At 47.6% G+C, this 27,637-nt stretch overlaps 1 protein-coding gene and 1 long non-coding RNA gene across 8 annotated transcripts in view; both read left to right on the top strand.

Moving 5' to 3' along the window:
• RPS6KA2 (ribosomal protein S6 kinase A2) overlaps positions 1–27,637 on the top strand; it is a 451,644-nt gene that overhangs the window by 160,291 nt on the left and 263,716 nt on the right. The gene's annotated exons all lie outside the window — the stretch shown is intronic.
• LOC129476541 (uncharacterized) lies at positions 11,925–13,140 on the top strand. Its single transcript, XR_008654982.2, has 3 exons — positions 11,925–12,027; positions 12,127–12,214; positions 12,401–13,140. It is a non-coding gene; the product is annotated as an uncharacterized lncRNA (long non-coding RNA).

Raw genomic sequence — 27,637 nt, 5'->3', positions numbered from 1 at the left:
AAGTGCTGAATGGTGTTGACAGGGGTACTAAACATGCATTTTCACTCAACTACCTCAGGTATTCAGTAATACAAAGAAAAGCAAAATTGTTCCTTTTTTTGGAAATTTTATATACTTTATAATGATGGAAGTCCAACTGTTTTTTAAAAAATAAATTTAAAATTTAACAGCAATCAGCTAACAGGCAAATTAAGAATTTTACTTCTGGCTGGTGACAGTAAAGCTGGAAAATTAATTTCAGGGTTTTTTGAGGCTTTTGACACAGTTATTAGTTAAAAACAAATCAAATGTTCAAAGATACGGAGCAGTGCCTTATATCTGGAGAGCAGCACTGCCGTTTATTCTTTCATTTGTAGTTGAGAAAGTTTCTGATGGTACTAACAAAGTGGTGTCAGGAGATTTTGGAACAGCTGGTTTAAATGGCTTCAGGAGACTTCAGTTTTTTGTTTAGCGACATGATTGAATGCATAATAAATGCTTTGTGCTTTTGATATCAATACCTAAAGAAAGCGAATCAGTGAAGAGATGCAGAACTTTCAACTGATTGGCAAAAAGCAAGCTTTAGCTTGTCTTACAGTTTGTTTAGTTTGCCAGTACACTTCAGACCAATGGGACAGTCATAGATGGTGTGACAGTGTTTAAAGGCAACAAAAGGCTACATTTCCATGTGGCCAGCACTGTCATGAGCCTCACTAAGCTATTTTGAAGATTTTTAAGCACTGATAAATTAAAAAAAAAATTAGACTCCACCTAAAGTAGTAAAGTATAGCAAGATTTCTGTATACTGTGCAATCAGTTCTTTGAAAAAAAAAAAGTCAAAAGATAGAGAATACAAGAAAAGTTTTTGGGATGTAATTTGAATGACTGTGAGAACATACGACCTTTGATACGGAACTCATTTGCTCACTCCTTAACTTGACAGCAAAGCCCAGTATGTACAATTGTGTTGGGTGTGGCTGGTCTCCAAGGCCACGCTGCTCTCTGAATTGATTTTGAGTTTTGTTGTAAGATGATCACAGCCATGTTACACTGATCTAAAGGACTTGTATATATAACCCTTTAAAAAAATCACTCTGCCTCGTTCTTATTTCAAGATGAATTTCTATACGGACTAGATAATGTTTTTCTGAAGATCATATCAATTAGACATCTTGAAAATGATTTAAAGTGTTTTCCTTAATGTTCTCAGAAAACAAGTTTTTTTTGTAGTTTTACCCAAAAAAGTGCCCTTTTTGTCACTGGATTCTCCTATCATTCATAATTTTTTTTTTCATACAATGAATTAAAATGGCTAAAATCATGGACTGGTTTTCTGGTTGGATTTCAGGTGAGATGTGTTTAAGGCCAGAGCTTTTCTCAATATTTGATTTTTTCCCCAATATTTGATTTTGTAAAAATATATACATAGGTGCTGCATTTATATCTGCTGGCTTAAATTCTGTCATATTTCACTTCTAGCCTTTAGATATGGCAAATCATATTTTACTTTTACTTAAGCATTTGTAATTTGGAGTATCTGGTACTAGCTAAGAAATAATTCTATAATTGAGTTTTGTACTCACCATATATGGATCATTCCTCATGTATAATGTCCCCCAAATGCAGCTTCATTTTCCAGATATTTTGACGCAGAATAAATTTTTTCATCATTTAGGTGCAAAAAAAAAAAGAAAAGAAAAGAAAAGAAAAGTTAGCTCAATTCAAAGGGGACAGATATATTGGAGAATTAGACCCAATTGTGCTGTGTGCAGCACCTGCCCCCTTCCCCTTCTCCTTCTCCTCTAAAAGAAGGCATGCAGTTGCGGGAAAGTCCTTGAACCCTGGAGTGGAAGCCTCTAAGAAAGGAAATTGGAGAGGTTTATTGTCGGGAGGAAGGCAGATGAAAAGTTGAAGGAAACAATCGCATCAAGGAAGAGAGAGGGAGGCAGAGTTAAACGGATCCCAAGCTTTCAGGGAGAAGGTATTATAAAGCAGGCATTAGCAAGCACGAGGCTCAGAAGGAGAAATATCACACAAGGGTTTAGGGACGTTCTTAGCACACACTTCAGATGATGTGATTTTACGTAGTCCTAACTGAAAAGGAAAATGGAGAAATTACTTTCTAACAAACCCAATACAAACCCAACATAATCACACCAGCAGCTTCCTAGGGATAGTTTTGAAAAGGACACGTGCAAAAGGTGAAAAGCAAACACACCAGGGTGAAAGCGTGTGTTTGATGAGAGAACATGAAAGAACATCTAACTATAGCATCAGAAATCATCAGCCCCAATTTAGGTCAAAGAAATTTTTAACTGTTAAGGTTAATATATATGTTGTCTTATGTTACACCTTGAACAATAAAATATCAGTAATAATTTAGTGCCTCGTATATATATGGAATCATGATGTATTTCATGTACAACTCATCTCTGAATAGCCGTAGCCACAACCTGTAAGGTAAGCAGTGTCGGGGACTTACTTCCACTCATTGGATGAAGAAATTACAGCGCTTGGGGTCCCCATGGGCTTCTCAAGGTCACAGGGCTAGCAAGTGGCAGAACCAGGACTCAGAAGACCTATTCCAGGCCTCCCAGCATTCCTGCTTTGGGAACACACAGTGCAACAATCATAAAGAGAAAGTAGAACCTATAAATGTGAAACGTCTCTTCTGCTCTCACTGTGGTTCCAGTCCCCTGGCCTCAGGCAAGTCTCCTTATTGAGTAGCTGTGTATTTCAATCCATGACTTTGTGAACTGTAAAAATATCAGAAGACTGTAGATGGCTGAATGAGGCTCCAGTTTGAAAAGCCAGAATGCAATACCTTCTGCACGTCCCAAAGCCATGGACTTGATGGTCATTCTTGGTAAGAATCTATTCTCAGCAAGAGTTGGTTAAAATGACAGCTTACGTGTGTCTACAAAAGAAACAATGATGGATTGATAAAGATCCAGCTGTATCAGACTGACCTCGTTAACCTCAGCAGCCTGTCAGGAAAATACACTAGGGTGTCTTTATCAACTAGTTACCCAGGGATAAAAGATGGAGTCCCAGCCATCTGAATAATTTATCAACCCAAGGGAGAGTGTCCCTGGCTGGGTGCTTTCCTGCAAGATGAGCAGAGCAAAGTCGACCAAGCTGGCCTCCCCTTTTGTCCTGGTCACCACTCAAGGGACAACCTCCTTCCACACATTCAAGGCCTGTCTCTCCAGTTGCCCTCCCAAGCACTGGTCTGCTGGCCATCCCTCTCTCTGATCAGCCTTTACCTTTGACTCTTCTGTCAAGATTCCTCTTGCTTGCCTTAACTAGGATCTGATGGCTCCTGAGAACCCACTTCCTTTGTGATCCTCTCAAGTGGAAGCAATTTGCTCTCTCTTTGCCCCTGAGACCTGAGTGCCAGGTCATCCTTCCTCTTCAGGTAGTTTTCTGACCACAGCCTTTCTATTAGCTGGACAAACATTTGCTTCTTTAAATCTCATGCAATCTGATGACGCCACCCCTCCTCTCCTCTTAGTTGTTGTCTACTCCACCTGTTACTATGGTGCACTCATAGGGGTTGCTGGAATCCATGCCAGTCTTCCTCATCACTACCATGCCTGCTATCTACTTGGCATCTTCCACATCCTCCTGAAAAACACATCTGACCACCTGACCTCTTTGTTCCTCTGCCTCCTCATTTCCAGTGATGTTTTTCTCTACTCCAAATTAGCCGTCATTCTAAACTTTGTCATCCTGGAAACTTAATCACTTCTAATTGACAAAATCATTGAGCACATTCTCTTGCCTCCATTTCCCGTCCTCCCACCAGGCTGGTTAAAAGGCCACAGTGCAGATGCCTGTCCCATCAGAACCTCCTGTCCGCTGACGAGTTCGCCACCTCGTCCACCAGCCCTTCCTGCCAGCAGCTTCTTCCCTCTCCAACAGAGAGGCAGTAACTACTCTATTGCAATATTCAATGGAAGTTGCCCTTCAGTCTTTTAATTTTGATCATTGGGGAAAATCGCAGCCCCAGAAGAAGTCGAGTGTTTCCTGTTCTTCATGTCTGTCTAATACCTGACAGTTCCTGGGAAAGACACACACTGGGCAGATGGTTACTATAAAAATGCATGGTACCCAACCTCATCAGCCTTTGAGAACTTCCCTTTATTCTGACCATAGCTCTATACTCACTTTGCTCTCACTCCACAATGACTGTTTTCAACCTTCTCCATTGACCTCAGCCTGACTTCCACTGGCCAGCATTCTCTCCAGAGGCTGACCTTGCTTCTCACCAGACAGAAGTTTTTTAAGAGTCATCACTCAGATACATCCTAAAATTCCTGCCTGTGACCCAACAGGTTTTCCTGTATGCCCACCCATCCTCTTCTTCTTCCCTTCTGGTGATATGAAGAAAGTACTTCACCTGCTACACATACCAGGAAATTTACGACACTCTATTTTGTGTCGCAGTCCTTTCTCTTGTTGGAGTCTTTATATTTTTGTGGAAATACGCCCCAGCATTTCATATGTCACCCACGTACACACATGCCCATTGCACGGCACAGACAGGAATCCCACCCGGACCCCAGTCCTTACAGTCACACTCTTCTCTGCACAGCAAATCCTTGTAAAGAGATTTAACTATCGACTCTTTCCCCACTTCTTCACCATCCTTCTAGTGCCAGTCTGCATTTCTTCCACTATCCATTCATTCCACACACAGTCACTGAGTCCTCCCCGTGCCAGATCCTGCCCCGTTCTCTGGGGCTACAGAAGTGAGCAGAGCAGGCAGACATGCCTTCTGTTCTAGTCGAGGAAATGGCCATCCATCCATGTTGCTTAGTCCAGTGTGTGTGTTTCCATGTCTGTTTCAGTTCAGTACAAGCCAAACACTGTAGCAAAGAGATTTCAGAATGTTGGGACTTAAATAGGAGAGATATTAGCCTCCCTCCTGTGATCCGGCCCAGAGCTGGACAGTCCAGGCTGGTGTGGAAGCTCTGCTCCACCAGGTCATCCAGCAACCCAGGTTCCCTCCATCTTCTCACTCCACCATCTTTTAGGGTGTGGTTCTTGTTTGCAGAGTTTAAACTGGGTCATTTTCAAATTGGATTTTCAGACTTCAGAAAACAGAAAAGGAAGAAGTCTAGGACAGTGGCTTCATCTTTATGGAGATTCCTTGGGAGTTCATCGATTCCCTCATATACCATTGATCTGAACCTAGCCCCATGGCTACACTTGGCAGAATGGAGCTGGGAAATGTAGTCTCCATCTCCAGCCAGGTGGCTGCATGCCCAGGGGACGTTCTGCCACAGTTTCAGCCTACTTGATTTGTGGTCAAATTCCATTCTCATTTCTATTTCTTGGGTTGCACTATGGTTTATTTACAATGTGGGGATATCCTATAGCTTATATGAGTCTTTTTCTAACTTTACCTTCTCCCTAGACAATATTATTTCCTCTTTAGCTGGTGTATTAGTCAGGGTTCACCAGAGAAACAAAACCAATAGGATATGTATCTATATCTATATCTGTATACACACACACACATATACACACATACAAATATATACACACATACAAATACACACACACACACACATATACACACACACACACACACAGATTTTATTGTAAGGAATCGGTTCATACAACTATGGAGGCAGACAAGTCCAAAGATCTGTGCAGTTGGCAGGCTGAAGTCCCAGGAGGGCCCATGGTGTAAGTTCTAGTCTGAGTCCAAAAGCCTGAAACCAGGAAAGCCAATGGTATAGTTTGAGAGCTGGAAGGCTCAAAACCCAGGAAGAGCTGGTGTTTCAGGTTGAGTCCAAAGGCAGAAGAAGATTGCTGCCCCAGCTCAAGGCAGCCAGGTGGGAAGGGGTCCCTCTCACTTGTGGGGGAGTTGGCTTTTCTGTTCTGTCCTTTCACTGATTGGGTGAGACCCACCCACATTGGAGAGGGCATCTGCTTGACTCCATTCACCAACTTAAATGTTCGTCTTCTCCCAGAATACCCTCATGGACACATTCATAATAACCCTGACCAGTATTTGGGCATCGTGCAGCCCTGTGAAACTGATGCAGAAAATGGACCATTTCAGTTGATGAACATTTGCTAGGTTAAGGAAAAATGGGGGAGGAACTGTTTGTTTTAATGGATGGTTCAGGGGCAATGATTTGAACTGTGGACGTGTTCACTGAGTTTCCTGGGGAATATTAGAATAAAGGTTTCTACCAGAGAGTGCAGATATTAGTCTGAAGCTTGGAAGGTAAGTCCGGGATAGAGATAAACTTGGAGAAATCATCTAAATGCAAACGACGCATTTCCATCTACCTATGCAGGTTTCTGATGAGCATCTCCCATCTCTCATTTCTGATCACCCCCGTATTGATTCAGTCCCCATCCAGCTGATGGTCCACCACCCGGATCTCACGTGGGGCTGCTTCTCCCCACAGCCTAAGTGCAGGCGACAGCGTATTGTTTCCTGGAGAGCCGCTGGAGCCTCTTAGCTGCTAATCCCACTCTGGCTCTTCCCCATATCAGAGTCAGTTGCTGTGCAGTCTAAAACGGCCGTCCCCAACCTTTTTGGCATCAGGGACTGGTTTCATGGAAAACAATGTTTCCATGGAAGAGGGGCGAGTGCAGGGAGGGGAAATGGTTTGGGATGAAGCTGTTCCACCTCAGATCATCAGCCATCAGATTCTCATAAGGAGTGTGCAACCTGGATTTCTGCATGCACAGTTCACAATAGGGTTCCAGCTCCTAAGAGAGTCTAATGCTCCTATGAGAATCTAGTGCTGCTGCTGATCTGACAGGAGGTGGAGCCCAGGCTGGAGAGGTAACGCTCGCTTGCCCGCCTCTCACCTCCTGCTGTGCAGCCTGGTTCCTAACAAGCCACGGACCTGTACCAGTCTGAGACCTGGGGATTGGGGAACCCAGTCTAAAAGACACAATCAGAAAAATACATTCTTCTAATTAAAACCCTGCAAGACCTCCATTGCACTTAGGATAAAGCTCAAAATTTTAAACAGGGGCTTACCCCATTTTCTGGCCAGTTCTGGCCATGTACATCTTTGTGGGTCTTCTTAATGACACTGTGCTTGTCTCTGGCTCCGGGTTTGCTCCTGGGGGTTGTTCTGTTCGTGTTGTGTTTGTTTTGCCATTGGGTATTCTTCGTGCGGGCTGCTCTGCACATTTCTCTTTTCCTAGAGAATCTGGACCCTCCTTTTGGGTTTCAGAGTTAGTGACCTTTTCTCAGAGACGACGTTCCTGTCTCTCCAACCTGGGCTCAAGCCTTCCTGCGTCCATTCACGTAGCAACTCGCAGCACAGCAGCCATATCAACTGTATTCATAGATTTGTCTATGTCGTTATTTGCTTAGTGACATTTTCTCCACCAGAATATTAGCTCCTTAGTGGCCGGATAGCATCTCTTCCTCACCACCGTGTTTCCAGAGCTGATCCCATAGCCTAAGTGATTAATATCTATTTATTGAATAAATGGATCAAGCAGAATTATGTAAGCAAATAGCATATGGATCACATTGGTATCTAAAACCCAGCTGGGAGGAATGGTAAATACATTAGATGATGAAACAGCAAGTATGCTCAATCAATATTTCTTAAATGAATGAATTACTCTCTTTCTCTCTCAACATGGAAAGACGCAGTAAGTGCTCAGGTCGCTCAGATAATTATGCTTTGTGGTATGTTTCCCACCATCAACAATAGATTCAACTAGAGACGCAGAATCGCTCTAGCAGAATGCGAGTGATATTTAAAGCTTACGGGAAGGTAAAGGGTTCTCACCATGTAGGGAGAGGTTTGCATCAGCTTCCTGGATCCTGCAACTGCGACTTCGGAGTGCAGTGCCCCTGCCCAGTTACCAGGTGGTCAGAGCCTCAAAAAGTATTAGACGAACTCTTCTGGGGCCAGGCTTTGTTCTTGGCAGTTTCAGACATTTTTTATCCTGGAGGTTACTAGAAATCTCTCCACAATTTAGTTAAGGAATCAAGAATCATTGGAGTGGTGACTGTATTGTATCGGAAGACCGTGAATGGAGAGAGGGGTGAACAGAAAGAGACTACAGCGTCTTCCAAACAATATGGGATGTTCCAAGCAAGTTCCCCTAAAGGAGGAGCAGTGCCAGCCAGGCCATCTAACTCCTGCTCCTCTGTGGCCCAGGTGAGTGCTTCAACAGGAAATAAAGCAGCCAGTTCCTGTGTTGGTTAAATGATCTGCCAAGTGAAATTCCTTCTTGAGTCTCTGGATATCCACATGGCAAATAACCTCCTTGTGTGGGAGGCAGAGGGCATGTGGACCATCCAGCCCTTTGGAGACATACGGGCAGCTATCCCCAGTCATAAAGAGGTTCATTATCCTCTTGTCAAAAATGACTCATAAATTCCTGATGAGCTACAATGTCAGACAATGCACAATAGAGACATTTTATCAATTTTGTCATTTAACAGAACGGTGAGAATCATTGTTAAGGGAGAGAGGAATTTCTTTGAGGTAGGGGACAGAGAGATGTCTAATGAAGAGGTGAGGTTCCGGCCTTCACCAGCAAACCACAGGAGTAACCTGTGCCTAAGGGGTGTGTCTAAGCTTGGTGAGTGGAACTTGTTATGAATTGCTTTTATTTTTGTGGCCTTTCTCTCTCAAATTGCTGACTCCAATTAAGCTGTTGTTTGGGAAAGCCCAGGACGAAAACCTAGTGGACACGGCTAGAGTTTCAAATTGGTGGGCACACTGTATTCACAAGAATGCAAACAACATCATGTTACATTGCGGGGAAGGGGGATATTAATGGTGCAGCCCTTCTAAAAAACTGCTGGGGACATTTTATGAACCATTTGAGTATACCTTAGATCTCCCTGGCCACAGACTGGGCAAGAGATCGTGACTAAGTGGACTTGGAGCAGTCCACAAATATGGAACAGGGAGTCCTCCTGGGGCTTTGCGATGGAGCCGCGGGACTCTGCGTGCACGGCTCACACGCTCCTTTTTTCCATTTCTTTAGTAGAGGCCCTGCTGATGTGCAAGGAAACCAGAGTTTTAAACTTACAAAAATAGAATCTCCAGAAAAGACACATAACTAAGGATATTAAAAACAACAAGAATCACTTCCGCGTGTTTAGCAGCTTGATCTGCAGCCTTCTCAGGACTGGAGAAGGGCCCAGAACATCTGGATTTCACAGGCAGTGACAGGAGGCAAAATCCAATCGCTGCAGCACCTCCTGCGAGCTGCGGTGCCAGGTGCTCCTTCTGATTTAGGCTGGAGACAGGCAGACTTGCAAGGGAACAGGTGGTCAATTTCGCTAAACTTGCCACCCAACGGAAAGAGTAGCCCTATATTAAGCACTTGACTCTGAGGTGTTGGACTGAGTCAGTTACTAAAAGTGACATTGTCATATCCTTGCTGCAATCAACTGCCTCTTGCCCTCTCCTGATTTTCGGATGATCCCGAGTGACAATTAGCCTGAATGTTTACACACTCCCGTGGAGCTTTGCTCTCCGAAATGTGGAGGAGTGAGATGCTCCGTGCTTGAAGAGAAAGACAGTGTGGCTCCCCGGCCAAAATCGTCATCATTTCTAACTTAGGCGACATGCTCTCTCTCCTCCGCCAAGCCTTCTCTAAGTTCTATGGGATATTGTTAGTAAGTACCCTTGTTTACCTTGTTAAAAAGCACTTTGGAGCCTGCTGTGTTGTTTGGTTTTGTTTTTAAGATGGTTCCTGATCCTCTCTGGAAGCCAAACAGGCCAGTTAGTTATTATTTGGCATAATAACGGATGACATTTGTAACTTTTTTCCCTCATTTCTTAATATTTTACTTAATATGCAACTTAGAGTAGGATTTTTTTAGCATCCAATTTTCTCATTTTTTTTCTGTCCTTGTTTATTCTACTTTGTTCTACTTTGTTCGTGTGTATCTTTAAATTTTGGCTTGCAAGAGTTTTCTGCACAGCAGAGCGTCTGCTCCCCGTCCAGTGTTATCCTTGCTTGTCCTTGAGTTTGCCGTGGCTGGGTTTCCATCATCCATCTCTGCACACGCTGGTCCCTGGGTTCGACAGAACACTTTTCTCACAGCACCTTCTTCTTGGGCACATATTCAGTAGGGGGTGATTTTAGTTTATAGCTTGAGCAGAGGTAGGAGGATGAGCGCTTTTTGCTTCTTTTATTTTTTTCTGACTACTTCTTTCCTTACTTTTCTTTTCTCTCTGTCGCCTCACTTTACCCCTTTTACTCTTCTGTTCTTCCCTTATTTTATCTTCTCAAGACAACACATCTTGACAGGGGACACTTGTGGGAGGAGGGGAACCCACACCTCCACTTCTCTTCTTCTTCCTCTTCAATGTCATTTAATTTTAATGCATGCTTATGCATCTGCAGTTCTTTTCCCCCAACACAGGACGCCCTGACCTGTAACTAACTCCAGAGAGAGGGAGGATTTCAGCTGATGGGTGACTGCTCCTGGGACACGGTGAATAGCTGCCCAGGAGCCTGTGGCCTGTGTGGCTTCCTCCCGGCCTAATGTGCTTCTTGAGCTCTCATTCTGGTCTTTGTTTTCTTTTGTTGGCATTTCAATTTCTCATTTCCTTTCCCCTGTGTACGCGTATAGAAGATGGATAAATAGATCATTACATAAATGCTTGCAATCTAGTTAGCATTGTTCTTTTGTAACATGCTTTTGCCTCAAACCAAAGGAGCCTCCACTCCTTTTGAAGATGAAATATTTAGATAGGGGCCCTAGAAAATGTCACGTATGTCATGGCACACATGGTACTAATGGTGGGGTGCAGATAAATCATGTCAAAATATGGAGTAAAGTTAAGAACACATCACGGAGAGGGTTGGAGCTCCCTGGACTCTGATGGACGAAGGCTTCTAACAGGGCAGCAGGGGAGGCCCCGGCTGAGCACAGTACCCTGAAAACCAGGAGGTGAGATGCGCTTGTGTGCAGGAGGGAGAGCCAGGAGCAGGGGAACAGACAGCTTGGCGGGGAAGGTGTCGGGCGCCTGGGGCAGGGAGTGACACACGAGAAGAGTTATTTTGGGAATAGCCTGGCAGGTCTCAGGCTGGATTGGAGTGGAGAGAGATTAAAAGCAGGAAATCGTTTTGAAGGTTGTTATAGCGTGAGTGAGTCATAAGATGAGGAGGGCCTAACCTGGCATGCGGGCCGTGAAAACAGAGAAGGAAAGAATCCAAGGAACTCCTGAGGTCAAGTCCTGGCAGCACTCTTAGTGGAGGCTGGAACCTGGGGCCGTTAATTTTCAGGGCAATCAGATGGCAGAGTCAGGTATAAAAGGAGAAGCAACATTACGACACAGCGCAGGTCTCCTGGGATGAGTTGGCAACGCCTGAATCTTCTAGAACCTACAGTTTTTTATTTTCTATTTTCGTTATGGTTTAAAACCATCAAGAATATATTATATGGACTACGTGCTGTTGATTATTATGCTGTTTACTGTTGATGATCACATTAATTATTTATTTAATGCTTTCATGTAATTAATGTCCTTTATAAAACATTATAATCAAGATGGCATGCCACAGAGTAAGCCCTGTAAACACCTGTCCACAGCATGCCTGTTCAGGGTCTCCGTGGTCAAGGAATTCCCCTCAGAAAAAATGAGAAGAACAGATCTGTATCTTCAACACAAGCATATGGTTCATATTTATACACGTGGCCATTTAAATTTGAAACAAGTTGCTTCTAGGACTTGCCGCAGTGCAGGGGCAGTGTTTGCTAAATAGATGGTGCACGTCCGTTTTATAGCTGAGGAAACTGAGGCTTATCTAGCAGAAGGGACTTTTAGGGGCACAACCCAGGGAGTCTCACTGTGGAGCGGCAGAGCTGAGCCACTGTCCCCTCCTGCCCCCAGGGAGCGGACGTGTCCCCAGCCACAGAGAGGAAAACCAAGGCTCGCAGAGCAGCATCGAGGTGTCAGAGGATGCCTGGAGTTCCAACGCATGTCTTCAAGCTCATAGAGGGAGTTCTTCTCCCTTCGAAGAATCCTGAGAACTGTGTAAAGCTGTTGGGCACCTTGAGGCATAATTCTAGCCATGCAGGTAGCTCAGACTCTCTGATCTTGTGATAGACACTTGGTGGGAATCCTGTTGCCTTTCTGTGCTGACATGTCTGTATTTCTGTGTTGCCTCTGGGGCTAGGATGCTCTGTCAAGGAATAGACCAATTTAGCCCTGATCGTGTGGAATGAACAGGTTTGAATGGTCGCTCTCGAGGACTCACTCTGGATGTAAGGACAGCTGGACACTCCCCTCCCAGAGCAGTGGATTTATGTGAAAAAGCTGTGGGAGAAAAGACTCCATCACCCCAATGCTGGGTGCTCACATCAGGCTCGTGGGTTGTGATGTGGTCCCAAAGCAGCCTCACATCTTCACCCTCCTCCCTCCGCCCCTCAGCTTGGTCCTTCCCCTGACAGGCCACCTCCAGGGCTCCCAGAGCCCCTCACCCAATCCCTAGACCGGAGCCATGCGGCGGGATTGCGGGACCGTGCAGCTCTGCCACCTCCTTGGGGAGGGAACGCAGTGTGGACTCCTTGGCCACAGCAGCAGGACCAGGAGCCTCCTGGTGAGGCGGGTGGGCCTCAGCTTTGCTTCCTGCCACTTGGCCTGAGGGCCGAATATTAAAACTTCCGTGTGGCTTTCTCTGGTCCTGGTGTCCTTGGTGTATGCACAGAGCCTTGCAAAGCAGAACCCTCATGGGCACAGAGCTGCTTCCGCCAGTGCTGCCTTCACTCAACTGCAGTTGGATGGTTTTGTTCAGGGGCACCAAGCTTTTGCCTATGAAATAGGGGGACATTTATTAAAATGCCCGAGGCTTCAAGCAGCTGTCTGAGATGCCTGCACTCAGTCTCCCACACCTGTCCCGCGAGGACCCCCTGGCCTGCCTGGCGGGTAGCGCCTCTGACCACAGGGCCAGCAGAGCCCAACACCTACGAATCCAGCGGGGAGAAGCAGATTCCAGGATCCCCTGGAGGTTCTAAAAACCGGAACCAGCCATGCTCAGTTTAAGCAACACTGTTTTCTCGGGATCCTCACTTATTTCCTCATTCAATTAAATATTTATTGTTTGCTCCACTGCGGGCATGTCTACTCTTTTTCTTGTATCACATTGGGAAGCCACGCACACATATCCGTGGCAGGTGCCTGCGTGCAGAGAGTTCCGGTAACGCTGCAGGAATGCCTTGGGATGCTACCTTCATCCCGAGGCTCCTGGCCTTGAGTTCATCTTGGTGTCAATTCAGTCACGAGTTCTGTTTTTGGGACAGGAAACCAGTCTTCTCTGCAGGGGTAAAGCAGTGGTGTAAATCCACATGGAAACATGGGGCTCGACACTGAGAAAGCGAGGGCTTTGGTAGGGGAGCGCTTTCGGCGCAGCCTCCAGGCACAGAGCGGCCAGAGCCGTGCTCAGCTGGGCGAGTGGGGAGGGCCTGCTCAGGGCTCGCCTTCGGCAGGAGGTTCCCGTTGTACTCAAGAGTTTCCTTTGTTTTCAGGGATGCTATTAAAGTTAGCCCTGAAGCAAGGGTGGATTTATTTCCACTCCACTGAAATCTCTTGCTCTACATTCAGGCTGTGCATGGTGAGGGCATTCTAACTTCGTTGCATGTAATAACTCACTTAGTCCTTGTAATTTTTTAGGAGCACAATTACGTTCTCATTTTGCAGATGAGGAAACTGAGACAGGAGATGGCCCCACATGGGTTCATGTGAGCATGAAGGTGTGGAAAGAGGGCTCCCAGGCTGCCCCCATGCGGGGTTTCTGTTGTTTGGCTAACCTTGGGCACGGCCTATCCCCTAAGCACAGCTGTGGTTTCAACGCTGTCTGTTGCCAGCCTCACGCTGACACTGTCACTCTCGCTCTCGCCTTCCCGCCCGCTACCTGGGGATCATGTCACCTCCTCATGGTGACACTGTGTGCCCCTCTCCTGGCCACCTGGTTCTCACCCTTTCATCCTCCAAACCCAGTGATTTTGTTTTGCCCCACGGTTCTGCTCATTGCTAGGGGGCACACGTGACCCTGGTTAATCACTGGGTCCTGACTTGTGAACCCAGCCACCCGTGGCCAGCTCCTTCTGCAGCCGCACTGGAGGTAGCCCCTGGCAAGGCCAGGGATGAGGGGAGGGGGCCGGGCAGGTGGGACACGAGTGGGAAATTGAGGTCGAGGACTCTGGCGGGGGCCCTGTGCGGTGTCCCAGTGGCAAAGCTTGTGTCTTTTTCAAGTCCCCCCTCAAAGATCCACCACACACAAGCTTTAGTGAGCAAGGGAGACACCCAGAGACCTCGGAGGCAGGCAGAGCAGATGAAAGAGCACCCCAGCTGCTCCACAGCGAACCCGGAAGCCCTCTCAGCTCCTTCGCCTTCCAGAGACCCGTCAGGGCCTCCCCACCCCACACACCCCTCCCGCCCTGAGGTCTGCGGCCCTGTCTCCCGCCTCCTGCCTTTTGAATACTCACTCCATCTCCTTCCAGCCAATCCCTGTCCCGCTGTGTCATGCAGAGCAGCCCAGCTCTGTCCCTGCTTCTTCCCAAAGAGGCTCCCCCGTCCTGTGAACAGAACCCCCTCCCCAGTGGTGGTCTGGGGGCCTTTGTCTCATTGCCCATATCTTCCAGGTCTCACTCCTACCGCAGGGGGCTTAGAAGCATTCTTTGGACCACACATAACCCAAGATTGATTTTGGTGAAGGCAATTTTGCATCTCTGTGCACATGCATTGAGCAAATCCTGATAACGCTCCACACAGAGCCGCCGACGCAACGCTGCGCCTTATTTAAACGTGCCCAATTTAAATTTGTTTGAACGTTCTGTTGGCTCTTCAGCACAGAAAATCAAAGTTCAATAAGCCACATCTGAGCAAATTAAAATGCCTGGATTCCTGCAATTCAAATAATTCAGTAAACCATCTTAATAGAAAAATAAATAGAGTGGAGTCAGCTGGCTCCCAGTAGTTGAATTCTTCAGTCAACAATTTTCCCTCCAAACCACCTCTTCCTTTTCTTTAGCTTCTGGGTGTAAAACCCCGCTGGCCTCTACTGATGTCCCCCTGCCCCTACTAGAACAGCAACAAGGCCACGCTCACAGGCAGGGAGGCGCCGCTGTTGTTCTTTCAATAGTGAATATATACACAGCACCACGGACACTCAGTAATGGTGCCTTGCGCTATCAATCACCTAAGCATGTGCATATCCAGTGCAGACTACAGCTCTGTGTTCCTCCTTTGAAATTTGGGTCTAATGATCCCCTGCCCTGTGACCTTGTCAGGGTCAACGAAGTGAGGCAGGTATCACACCCGCCATGGCTCCTGGCACGCAGGAGGAACTCTGCCCGCGGTGGCTGCTGTTGCGATGATCACGATGCAGCTACTCCCCACAGAGACCGTGGAGGCAGTTGCTGGGGCGTTGCTGTCTGTGCCTGGATCTCCACGGCCCCGGCAGAGTCGCAGGTGTCCACGAAGGCAGGGCAGATGCCTTGGTTGGCTTGTGTCTTCATGTGGTTATCTCAATAGCATGGAGAATGGGCTCAGACAGAGCTGTCCTCTGCCCCGCACCCAGTCAGTCCCTCCGGACTTGTACTCGATCCTATTCTCCCCTCACCCCTGTTCTTTCTCCTTCAAACCTCGGGTGAAGGAAATGGTGGTGCTGTCCTGGATTTGTGGCCCCACTGTAATTGACACATGTTAATCCACCAGGTATGCACAGAGTTCCTACCATGGGTGCTGCTGTGAGTGCTCTTGGCTTGGTGGAGGAAACAGCTCCTGAACAGGTCCTCAAAACACGGCACAGTTAAAAGCAGTGACATAGATACCATGAAGATACAGGCATGGACCCAGCTCAGCCAGGGAGCAAGGCGGCTTCCTAGAGGAAGCCAGGAGGCTGAAGCATGAGCAGAAGTGGGCCAGTGAGGGATGGGGAATTCAGGGCAGAGGGAGAAGGAAAGCTAAGCCACACGGGCTGCAGGATCAGATGCACTGATGGGCCGGGGCCTGTCAGCAGAATCCACAATGGCTTTGGGCGCCGAGCATGTGTGCTGGCTCCAGAGTACCTGGGAGGTGCTGGTTTGGCATCAGAGGTTTCAGAAGGTCACACCAACCTGCTTGGATTTCAGGGTTTGTTCTGGGTCATTTCACCTCCCTGCACACAAAAAAGCACAAAGTTGCTCAGGAGCCCACCAGGTGACACGGAGATAACCCTGGGCCACAGGGTCCCACAGTAGGAGAGGTCGGGTTGCTTTGCACGGTCTCCACACATCCTTGTTCCCATTGACAAATCCTCATGCCTGGTGCCCTACGCACCCTGACTCCTGTTCCCAGCAGCAGGACTCAGCAGGACCGACCTTACGTAAGCATAGGACGGCCCTTAGGTCAATGCTGTCCTGATCTCTTCCCATCTCTGTGGGGTAGAACTGGTGTCACTGCCAAATAAGATTCTCGCTCCTTCCGTAGGGTCTAGAAAGGCACCTGTGTTATCCCAGTCATTCGTTCTCATTAGCCCTAAGACCTGAGGCTGTGAATGTAAAGACCTCACAGCTCCTTCGTCTCAGCCCCTTCGTTCGCCCTCTGTCCCCCTCCCTCCTAGGGCATGGGCCCATCGTCCGTCACCATGGTGCATTGTCTGCGGGCTCACTTGATGGCAGAAGTTAAAAGCAGTGTTGTAGATACCATGGAGATACAGGCATGGACCCAGCTCAGCTGGGGAGCAAGGCAGCAAGGAGATGGTAGGAGATGTGGTGGGAGAAAGGGCACCAGGTACCTGGCTGTGTGAACCCGGCCTGAACCTCAGTCCTACAAGGCTCTTTGCCATAAGAAACTTGATGCCCGTAGAATTGTCGTGAGGGCCAAGAGTGATGGTGCACAGGGAGGAATTCTTTCAAAAGCTGGGATGCAGTGGGAGCTCAGGAAGAGTCTATGGATTCGAATCCAAGATCTTCCCTAATCCTAGGGAATGAAACTATATTCCAACAACTCTCAAAGATGCACGGCTGTGAATTCATCAGTTCCCCTCCATGAAACTAGGGCAGAAAGAAAGTCAGAGGTCTGGGATCCTTGCACTCTGGTCCCGAGTGTCTGAGGGAGGACAAGTGGGATGGACAGTGATAGAAATAGCCAACAGATCATTTTAACCATTGCCCTCCACGGCCTCTGTCCTCCCAGCCTGCACACTCCACACTCCATCAGGGTCCTGCCTGAGCTTTCCTCGGCCTCTGTCCCCGCAGCCTGCACACCCACCCATACTCCATCAGGGTCATGTCTGAGCTTCCCTGCAGTGCTAAGCTCCGCCCACTGGATGGGGACTTCGAGGTTGGGGCGCTTCCATGGAAGCCGGTTGGCCCTCGCAGGGCTCTGGAGCTACCGCCCTGCGGTGACATCTCCCTCTTCCTGCAAGGGCCTCCCCGCAGCCACCTGTGGCTCCCAGGACCACACTCTCTCAAGTAAGGATAGCCTCTCTAACTCCTCCTCTGGCACAATGTTTCTTGCTGCTTTTCAGATTTGTAAGACATTCTCTTACTATAAATTGGAAGGAAGGAGAAAGGGCATTTAATTATTAACAAGTAGGTTCAGAATTTCTCTTAGAAAACAAATCAAGTTGTTCAGGGGGGAAGGGTGACAGATGTTCAAGTTGGGAGGTAAAACCGATGTGGGCTGGAGGTGAGGCTTTCGGGGATGGAGCTGCACTGTGGATACATCCAATGGAGTCTGCTGGATTCCTGGGGCCTCTGGGGCAGAGCAGAGGAGGGCAGAGAGCAGGGTGAAGGCTTGAGGATGACTGCACCCAGTGAGACCCCGCCTTTGGTCTCTAGTCTTCCTGGTGACGCAGGACAGGTGAGCCTCAAATTGGGGCTTAGCCTTCAAAGGGTCTTGGCTTCACCCAGGGGAGAATTCAAGAGCAAGCAGATGGTAGGGTGGAAGAAAACAGCTGTGTTGAAGCAGCAGTGTTACAGCTCTGTGACTGCTCCTGCAGAGCAGGGCTACCTGCTAGGCAGAAAGTAGCAGCTCAGGGCAGGCCTGCAGTCATATTTATATGCACTTTAAATTACATGTAGATTAAGGGGCAGTTTATGCAGAAATTTCTAGAAAAAGGGCAGTAACTTTTGGGTTGTGGGGTCATTGCTATGAAAAGGGGCGATAATGCTTGGGTGTTGCCATGGCAATAGTAAACTGACATGGCACACTGATGGGCACATCCCCGGACCTCTGTCCCTGTGTTAGCAGGTTCTCAGTTTGGTCCAGTGTCTGAACCCTGCCTCCAGAATCAAGTCCCGTCTCCTACCTCACCGAAGAGGTTGGGCCCTGTTTTCTGATCTCTGTCCCCAGCTGCATCTAGATGACAACACCTCCTTATAGACTCCTCCAGTTCTCTTGGGTTCCTACAAGAGCGTGCCTGGGACAGAGTCCAAGATGAACTCCTGCACGGTAGCCCCTTGCTGCTGCCTGGTGGGCTCTGGGCCCTGAGAAGGGAAGCGGAGGTGCCTTGGCTGTTTTAGGCCTGTCTGGGGGCTGGGACCTTAGAGACCATAGCTGCCGAACACCCCAAGGACCTCTCGCTAGCTGCTCTCTCCCGTCTCTCTAGGCTGTCCCAGCCTCACCCACCACGTGCATTCTGACTCGTGTGGTCGGATAAGAATCAGCTACCAGCGTATCAGCGGTGGAGTGAGGCCCTGGATGCGAAAAGCTCCAGATGTGTTTCCCTTCTGTGTTCTCAGTCTGATGTGCTCTGACATATTTGCGCCTACCTAGTTATCCAGAGATATTGATTTCCTTGGTGGGGAAGCACATTGGGAAAAGGAACATTTATTGATTAATGGAGGGAAATATTTGAGTCATAGATTGTCCTTAGATGAATCATTGATTTATTCCCAGTAAAATCTGACTTATTTAAATGGCCACACAAGTAACAAATAAAGTAATTTAAGAGTCATAATTTAAACGAATGAGATACTTTTAAAACATATTTCTAGGTCTCTAGAGTGGAGGGAATGTGGTCTGTAGATTATAATTGATCCTGGGGAGCAAACACTTTGCTTCCTGTTTACTCACTGCTTGCTTGGGAATACATTGTTACATTTCTGGCTCTTGCCAAAATGTAACTCTGAGTTAGGAGAGCATCACTTCATGTGATTTATAAAGTTAAAACTTTGTGCACTTTTGGACATCTGCAATATGCAATACTCTCCAACACAGAGGCACATGTAGGTATGAGTTGTCATGGAAATGCATGTGTTTCCATGGTAAGGGGTTGCCCCTGCCCTGTGGAGGGAGTCATGTTGCATGTTGTGACCCCTGGGCAGGGCTTGGATCTTCTCCCACAGAAGCACAGCTGCCAACTGTGGCCTCAGGCTGGGCTTCACCGAGGGCAAGCGGCAAGACCCATCCGATGTCCATCAGCTGGTAAGCCTTCCCCTAGTTTCTTGTTGTATTTCTTCATTCATGCCTTCACTTACCTAGCGTGGTTTGGGTCTAAGGAATGTGGTTATAAAAGCTGGAACCCACATGATCACCTGGCCTTTGAGAAGAAACAGAGAAGAGGAAAAAGGGCTTAGGATGTGGTCAAATGCATGGGTTGTCTCTTTACTGAAGTGGGTGGTGGTCATAGGGCACTCTGAGGACAGGCAGTAGGGCTGTTATTTTGCTGGGTGTGGGGAGACAGGTTCCATTTCATGGTTTCCGGTGAATGAGCTTGTCCCGGCTATGAAACAATCCTTGCTTTCTTTGTGTCTTTGTTGCTAGTATTTATCTCCACACTCCCACCCAGTTTTCTTCTTGGGATTCCACTTATTCGACAGCTAATTATGGAGTCCCTCTTCCCTCTCACGCTGTTCTAGACCCTGGAGTTCAGCAGTAAACCTGACATGTTGGCCCTGCCCTCAGAGCTTGTTCCCTGCCCCTGCCTTTCCCCAGGGCTGTCTCACCCTCTCTATGCTTCTCCTGTGCTGCCCACACCGGACCCCACCTGTGAGCATTCTAGGCTCTGATGAAGTAGGGAAAAGACACTCCCCACGGCTCTGGATTTATGATGTAAGCCGAACATGGCTACTGAGCCAGAAACAGAGCAATAACTTTCTATTTTCCTATGACACCTCAATACCAATGTTTTATTAAATTGCAAGGACTAAAAAGAACTAAGTGACGCATGAGTCTGTATTTTTAATTGAGCTTTTATGTTCCTCCATTAATGAAGAAGGAGAAAGCTGGTACATTTTATTGCCTGTAATTTTCATGCGGAAGTTTATTCTGAAACATATTTCAACATCACATGCCTTGGGTAAATTGCCTGTACCTTAAACATCACAGCAGCATCTGAAAACCCTCAGAACTCTACTTACGAATGAACCAGATTTTACTATTAATACATTGGTTAGGCCAGTTTTCTTTGTATATTCTTGCTGGGCATCAGAAGACTAAAACTTAAGCTGGCTGTCATCTCCGTGGGAGAACAGTGCGGTGGTATGTGGTGTCGAGACTCACAGAAGGAGCCGATCAAGGGATCGCAGCAGGAGCTGCTGGTGGACAAGGCATTCCCGGCAGGGGACAGGAAAAGTTGGTGGCATTAACATTCTGGGCACCTGCTGTGGGTGTCAGGCCCCAACCCTGGGCCACAAGGGTCAAGACAGGACTTTTCATCTCTGGGAGAGAGGCCACCAAGAGCAAGATCTTGGGCGGGGGGGTGGGAGGGGGGAGATCCAGGGAGAGGCCTGGCCCTGTGATCTGGAATCACAAGAGGAAGGAACTGGGACATGGGAATCACCAGGAACAGTTTTCCCTTCGGGGCACAGAATCCTGGCACAACTTGCAGGGAGAGAGCTCAGCCTTCCTGGGGCCACCGTTCAGCACTGGTCACACTGGTCAGCAGTGGCTGCAGGTGTCAGAGAGGAATTAGGGGTAGGAGATGCCATGTGGAGGGTGCAGATGAGAAACTTGGACCTTATGTCAAGAAGGAATCTAGAAGCAGGGCGTGGTTTCCAGTGGAGCAATGAGTTGGTTTATAATTTTGCATCCTAGGCCATTGGCTATGCCTCATATTTTTCTTGGGAAATGAGCATCATTCGTATCAGGAAATGGTACAAGTCCATTGTGCAACCCACTTATTCTTTTTGTCTTGGGGTATGGCATCTATTTCTTAAACTCAGAGAATTTCTAAAATACAGTGTTGTAAGCTGCAGAGTTTTGGTACATCCTTCCTTGCATTTTCCAAAGGCGATGGAGGGGACACGTTGTGGCTAGATCTGTGCTCTGGCACTGCCTCTCCACCCTTTCCACCTTCTCCAATTTTCCCTGCTTTTCTGCTTTTTGTGCTTCACTAGGGAACAAAGCCTGATTCAGAGCAGAAGGGGTGAGAACATATGGGAGAGACAAGCGGCTGCTGTTAAAGAAGAGCAGTCCTCACTCGATACGCCAAACAGGTTCCTCACAGGCCTTTCCAGAGTCAAAAATGGGAGGAGAGGGGCAGCAAGGCTGAAACTTTTCCTAGTCTGCAACTTATACTGAAGTTTGAACTATGCCTCTGGCCTCACCAAGTCTTCTTTTGTGTCTAGAATTTGTGGGTTCTTGGTCTCCCTGACTTCAAGAATGAAGCCACAGACCCTAGCGGTGAGTGTTACAGTTCTTAAAGATGGTATGTCTGGAGCTTGTTCCTTCAGATGTTCAGATGTTTCCGGAGTTTTTTCTTTCTGGTGGGTTCATGGTCTCGCTGACTTCAGGAGTGAAGCTGCAGACCTTCACAGTGAGTGTTACAGTTCACAAAGGTGGAGCGTCCAGAGTTGTTCGTTTCTTCTATGCAGAGTTGTTCATCCCTCCCGGCAGGCTCGTGGTCTCGCTGGCTTCAGGAGTGAAGCTGCAGACCTTCGTGGAGATGTTACAGTTAACAAAAGCAGCACAGACCCAGAAAGCGAACAGCAGCAAGATTTATTACAAAGAGCAAAAAAAACAAAGCTTCCATAACGTGGAAGAGGACCAGAGCAGGTTGCCCTGCTGGCTGGGGTGGCCTGCTTTTATTCCCTTATCCGGCCCCACCCACATCCTGCTGATTGGTCCATTTTACAGAGAGCTGATTGGCCCGTTTTACAGAGAGCTGATTGGTCTGTTTTGACAGAGTGCTGATTGGTGCGTTTACAAACCTTTAGCTAGACAGAAAAGTTCTCCAAGTTCCCATCCATCCCAGAAGCCCAGCCAGCTTCACCTCTCACTGGCACTGCTGAGGGACTTTGCCACACCTAGCCCAGGCACTCCTGCAGCCCAGAGGGAGCTCGTCCCCCATCAAGCCCAGCAGGCACTGGCCTACTGCGCTGAGTGCGGGGCTTGCCGAGCCACGCTCACCTGGACCCCGCGCCCGCCCGTGAGCACCACTCGAAGCCCCAGCTCCCACCCGCGCCGCTCCCTCCACACCTCCCCACCAGCAGAGGGAGCCGGCTCCGGCCTCGGCCTCGGCCGGCCCCAGAGATGGGCCCCCACAGCACACCAGCGGGCTGAAGGGCCCCTGGAGCGCCGCCAGATCGAGGAGCGCGGCCAGGTTGAGGAGGTGCCGAGAGCGAGCCAGGGCTGCTAGCACGTTGTTACCTCTCACTTTCACGTTCAAGCTCTTTCTGGCCATGTCCTACACATTATCCTTCATCTCATGTTTTATAGATTTGCACTGGCAAAAATAAGTGACACTATTTATTTATTATTATTATTATTGAGATGAAGTCTCACTCTGTTGCCCAGGCTGGAGTGCAGTGGTGTGATCTCGGCTCACTGAAACCTCCACCTCCCAGGTTCAAGTGATTCTTCTTCCTCAGCCTCCCGAATAGCTGTGATTACAGGCACCCGCCACCATGCCTGGCTAATTTTTGTTTTTGTTTTTTTTTTAAAAAGAGTTGGGGTTTTGCCGTCTTGGCCAGGCTGGTCTCGAACTCCTGACCTCAAGTGATCCACCCGCCTCAGTCTCCCAAAGTGCTGGGATTACAGGCATGAGCCACCACGCCCCAGTGACAATATTTATAATTTTTTTGTTGTGACTTAAAAAGCAACATTTCCTACTTAATAGCCTTTCTGTTCACAGTTTCTTTCTCCAGACTTACTATTTAGTTATCTGTTAGTGCTGGTAGTTGGTCAACCAGGTTTTGTAACGTGAACTAAATCCTATAGAATTAATATTACTTGTAAACAAATACAGTTTTACCTACTAACGACCATGATCAAAAAAGGTCATACTCAAATTTATTTGGGGAACAGATATCTAAATACACACTATTTCTAGAGCTTTTAAATCCTTTTGCCAAATTTTAGAAATTCATCTGTGGTCAAAAAATACCTGCTTTGCAGTTGAGAGCCCAGCCCCATGAAGCACAGGGGGCTCAAAGCGCAGCAGAAATGTGGGGGATCGAGACTTCAGAGGCCACGTTTTGAGCCCGCTTTCTTTGTCACTTGCCAGCCATGGTTGGACAAAGGTCACCTGGCCTTTCTCACCCCACCTTGCTGCTTCTCCAGGCATGAGTCACAGTAGTCTGTAACTCCGAGGGTGACGCAGAACAGCAAACATTGAGAACTGTTAAGTAGACGTAAACGATCTTATCTGTTGGGAAAGACATGCAGAGTAGAAGCCTTATTTAAGAGAACCAAAGTTTCTTCTGTGAAATAAAAGACAGAAGGATTGAAGGCAGAAAACTGAGTTTTCGTTTATTTTGCGTGGAAGTAAAATACAACTTTATTTAGCGAAAAGAAGGTTTTGAGCTAAGCTGTTGTAGAAGGCAAGCTTCTGCGGTCAGGGGGCTTGCAGGGAGGCTTGTGGAATCCAGCTTTCCCACGATGTGGTTCCCCGTGGAGGGTGGAGGCCCAGTCAGGGGGATGAGAGATGTTCTGAGCCAGGATAAGCATGGAAGAGCTTCGTGAGGAGCGGAGAGGATTTAGGCCCACCTGGAGTAAGAATGGGTGCTGGGAAGTGGCCGGAAATAAGGTGGGAAGGTAAGGAGGCTCTGGCTGGCAGGAGAAATTGGTGCCGGTTGCACAACTTGACGGCTGGCATATGTTCCTGAGCTGGGCTGTTGGTATGAACACAGCACAGGTGTGGATCCATAGCTGAAACCAGCTTTATATTTTCCCAGGATCACAGCTACATCCCACACCAGCTTTAAAAATGACTTATTTTATGCTGTTCTGGGAGTGATTTTAATATCAGAAGCATTTTTAAAGTGACGGTCACACTCATTTGCTTGAGAGGTTAAACCCCTGCTTTAAAAAAGATAACTTTTATCATAAAAAATGCAAGCACATATGGAAGCAAAGAATGTAGTAAATCCCCACAGATCTGTCTCAGATAATTTCCGAAATTGCCAGACCAGGCCAGTCTTGTTTTATTTATGTGTCCACTCCCTCTGCCTCTCCACCTACCCACACAGCTCCAGGTTATTTTGTGGCAAGTCCTAGGCAGCATACAATTTACTTTTAATTTTAGAATAATCCAAAAATATCTTCCTTCCCCTTTTCAAGGATAAAAATGGAATAGCATTAATACCTACTCAGGTTGGTAAATACACGCCTGTAATCCCAGCACTTTGGGAGGCCCAGGCAGGCAGATCACTTGAGGCCAGGAATTCGAGACCAGCCTGGCCAACATGGTGAAACCCTGTCTCTATTAAAAATAAAAAAATTAGCTGGGAGTGGTGACTCATGCCTGTAGTCCCAGCTACTCGGTTGGCTGAGGCAAGAGGATTGCTTGAGCCTGGAGGAGGAGGTTGCAGTGTGCTGACATCATGCCATTACACTTCAGCCTGGGTGACAGAGTGAGACCCTGTCTCAAAAAAAAAAAAAAAATACTGATATGAACACGTTTCTTATTTTTAACTACATAGAGCAGAAGGTATTTGTATTGTATAATATCTTCTACTATTTTATATCTCTATTTCTCAGAATCAGGCCGCTTATGTGTAAAACCTAACCTTGGCTTTACACCCATGTCCTTCCGTTCCATCTTTCTGGAAGGTGTCAACCTCTGAACTTCCATCCTAGTACTACCTCAAGCTTTGTGTTGTGACGACACCTAGTAGCCCTTGAAGGTTATAAATTTTCAAAATACGCAAAACAACTATATAGAAATTCACCTAAATTTGGTAGAATTGAGCATACTGGAAACAGATTTCTCCAAGTTAACTAAAACTCCATTGAAGAGAAGCCCAGGCTTTCTCAAGAGAACATCACGACACACTACTCCTAAGTGCTGGACCATTAAAGAAATCCTCTCTCAGTTCCAGTTTCTCCAATAATTAATCAGTCAAAACAAGAAGGACAAGAGAAAAAATTGAATTCATAATCATGAGCCTCTTTGAAGTGTAGTAAATTGTGTTTGGTACTGTAGGATACATATAAACATGTAGATTGAAGGAAGTTTAAATCTGGTTGAGTGTGAATATGTAGACGTCGGGAGCAGTGTTTGCAGCACAGTGTGGTAAGTGCTGTGGAAACATGAAGCAGATGGCTATGGAGTTTCAAGGGGAAAAGTCTTATTTTCTGATGCCCGGCCTCACGGGAGGGCTCAGCACAGGGACACCCCCAGGAGGGGACAGTCTGAAGTGTGTGTCTGGAACGGTCCTGGTTACAAGTTCTACATGGAGATTAGGTGAGATCTGATCATGGCTGACTTCAAATCAAGAGGAATCTTCCCATGTAATAGGGAGCCGAGCTGCTAGATGGTGAGGCGTGGAATCACAGGGTGGACTTGCGCTTCCGGAGATCAACCGGCCATGCTTTCTAGGGGAGACCGGCCTGGGGCAGGGTCAGCCCTTCAGGAGAAGAGAAGTGGATAAGGCAGTTGTGCAGGCTGCACCTCCCAGGACTTTTTTTTTTTTGAGACAGAGCCTTAGTCTGTTGCCCAGGCTGGACTGCAGTGGCATGATCTTGGTTCACTGCAACCTCTGCCTCCTGGTTTCAAGTGATTCTCCTGCCTCAGCCTCCTGAGTAGCTGGGATTACAGGTGTGTGCCACCACGGCCAGCTAATCTTTGTGCTTTTGGTAGAGACAAGGTTTCATCATGTTGGCCAGGCTGGTCTCCAACGCCTGACCTCAAGTGATCCACCCCCTTCGGCCTCCCAAAGTGCTGGGATGACAGGCATGAGCCACCTCACCCGGCCTCCCAGGACTTTTCATTGGCGAGCCAGTGAATCCCTTATGGCGAAGCCTGTTTACACTCAACTTTCTGTTATGACGATTGACAGCTTCCTTACCTGCCCAGAGAAAAGCAAACAAATGGTGACCTCAGAAGCAGCATATAGAACTCAGGGAACAGAGACCTTTAAAAACCTAGAGAGACTGTGAAGATATGACACAATAGCCACAATAAGCCAAAAAACAAACAGGATGAAACAAATGAGGAATAATTGGAAAAATGAAAGCATTCCTCCCGACTTAAAACAGGAGTGCTAAAACACCAAAACAAGTTGAGGAATTGACAGTGTTGAGGAATTCTAGTCAGTGGAACGGGAAACAGGCACAAAATAGGATTGAAATGAGAGGAAACTTTACTAGATCTTCATGTTTCCTATTGGGGAGTTCCTTATGTCTTAACCCACCGAGAAGGAAGGAGCCTGCATGTGTCCACGGCTGTGGAGGGGACCACCCAGCAGGGCTGATCTCAGGAGCACGTCGCGCTGGGGCTGGGGAGGGGATTTTCCAGGGCCTTGCCAGGTGTCACAGCCTCTCTGCTCTTGTGGGATTGGTTACCTTTGCAGGTACGACTGTGCCGCGAACATCTTTAAAGGCAGCTGATTAACAGCGTGGAAATTGGGGCAGGACCAGGGGCTGAGAGATGGCAGGTTGGGCTTGGGGAGAGTGGGAGAGAAAGTGGAACTGAAGGAGAAGGGATAGGTGGGCTGGAACTGCAGGGGCTTCCCCACTGGGAAGGGGAGGCCGGCCTCCTCCCAGGCATGAAGATGATGTGTGGGAGAGGCCCTCCTCCCTTTGGCTTTCGTCCTGTTTTCTTTTAAGCAGAAGACTTGGGCCCTGCCCCCAACTGTGAGTGCCCTCCGCTTGCTGGCAAGCTGGGCAGAGGCTCCCTATGCAGAAAGCCCTGGCCATGGCACTGGAACCCAAGGAGAGCAGAAGAACCTGAGAACCACAGGACCTGATTCGTTTGGTGCACTGCAGCTCACTCTTTATGTGTCTGTGTTGGTGGCAGAATATTTCGTAGAAATATGAAGTTTAAATATTGTCTTTTCACCAGGCACGGTGGCTCATGCCTATAATCCCAGCACTTTGGGAGGCCCAGGTGGGTGGATCACCTGAAGTCGGGAGTTAGAGCAGCCTGGCCAACATGGTGAAACCCCATCTCTACTAAAAATACAAAAATTAGCTGGGCGTGGTGGCAGGGGCCTGTAATCCCAGCTACTCAAGAGGCTGAGGCAGGAGAATAGCTTGAATCTGGGAGGTGGAGGTTGCAGCGAGCTCAGATTGCACCATTGTACTCCAGTGTGGGCAACAGAGTGAGACTCCATCTCAAAAACAAAAACAAAAGACTGTGTTTATCATCATGGTGCTTATTTCTGGTTCATGTCCCATATCTTTGAAGTAAGAGTTTTCTTATTCCCATAAACAGCTTCTGAACACATTCCTTGATTTCCTATTTTGTATTTCCTAATTCCCAAGCCCTTTCCTCACCTGGTCTCCCTCTAAAGATAGCGACCTCTTGTCCTTGGTGC

The sequence above is a fragment of the Symphalangus syndactylus genome, chromosome 2, assembly GCF_028878055.3.
Source record: "Symphalangus syndactylus isolate Jambi chromosome 2, NHGRI_mSymSyn1-v2.1_pri, whole genome shotgun sequence".
NCBI classification, from domain to species: domain Eukaryota; kingdom Metazoa; phylum Chordata; class Mammalia; order Primates; family Hylobatidae; genus Symphalangus; species Symphalangus syndactylus.
This window is presented reverse-complemented; position numbering and strand designations above follow the sequence as displayed.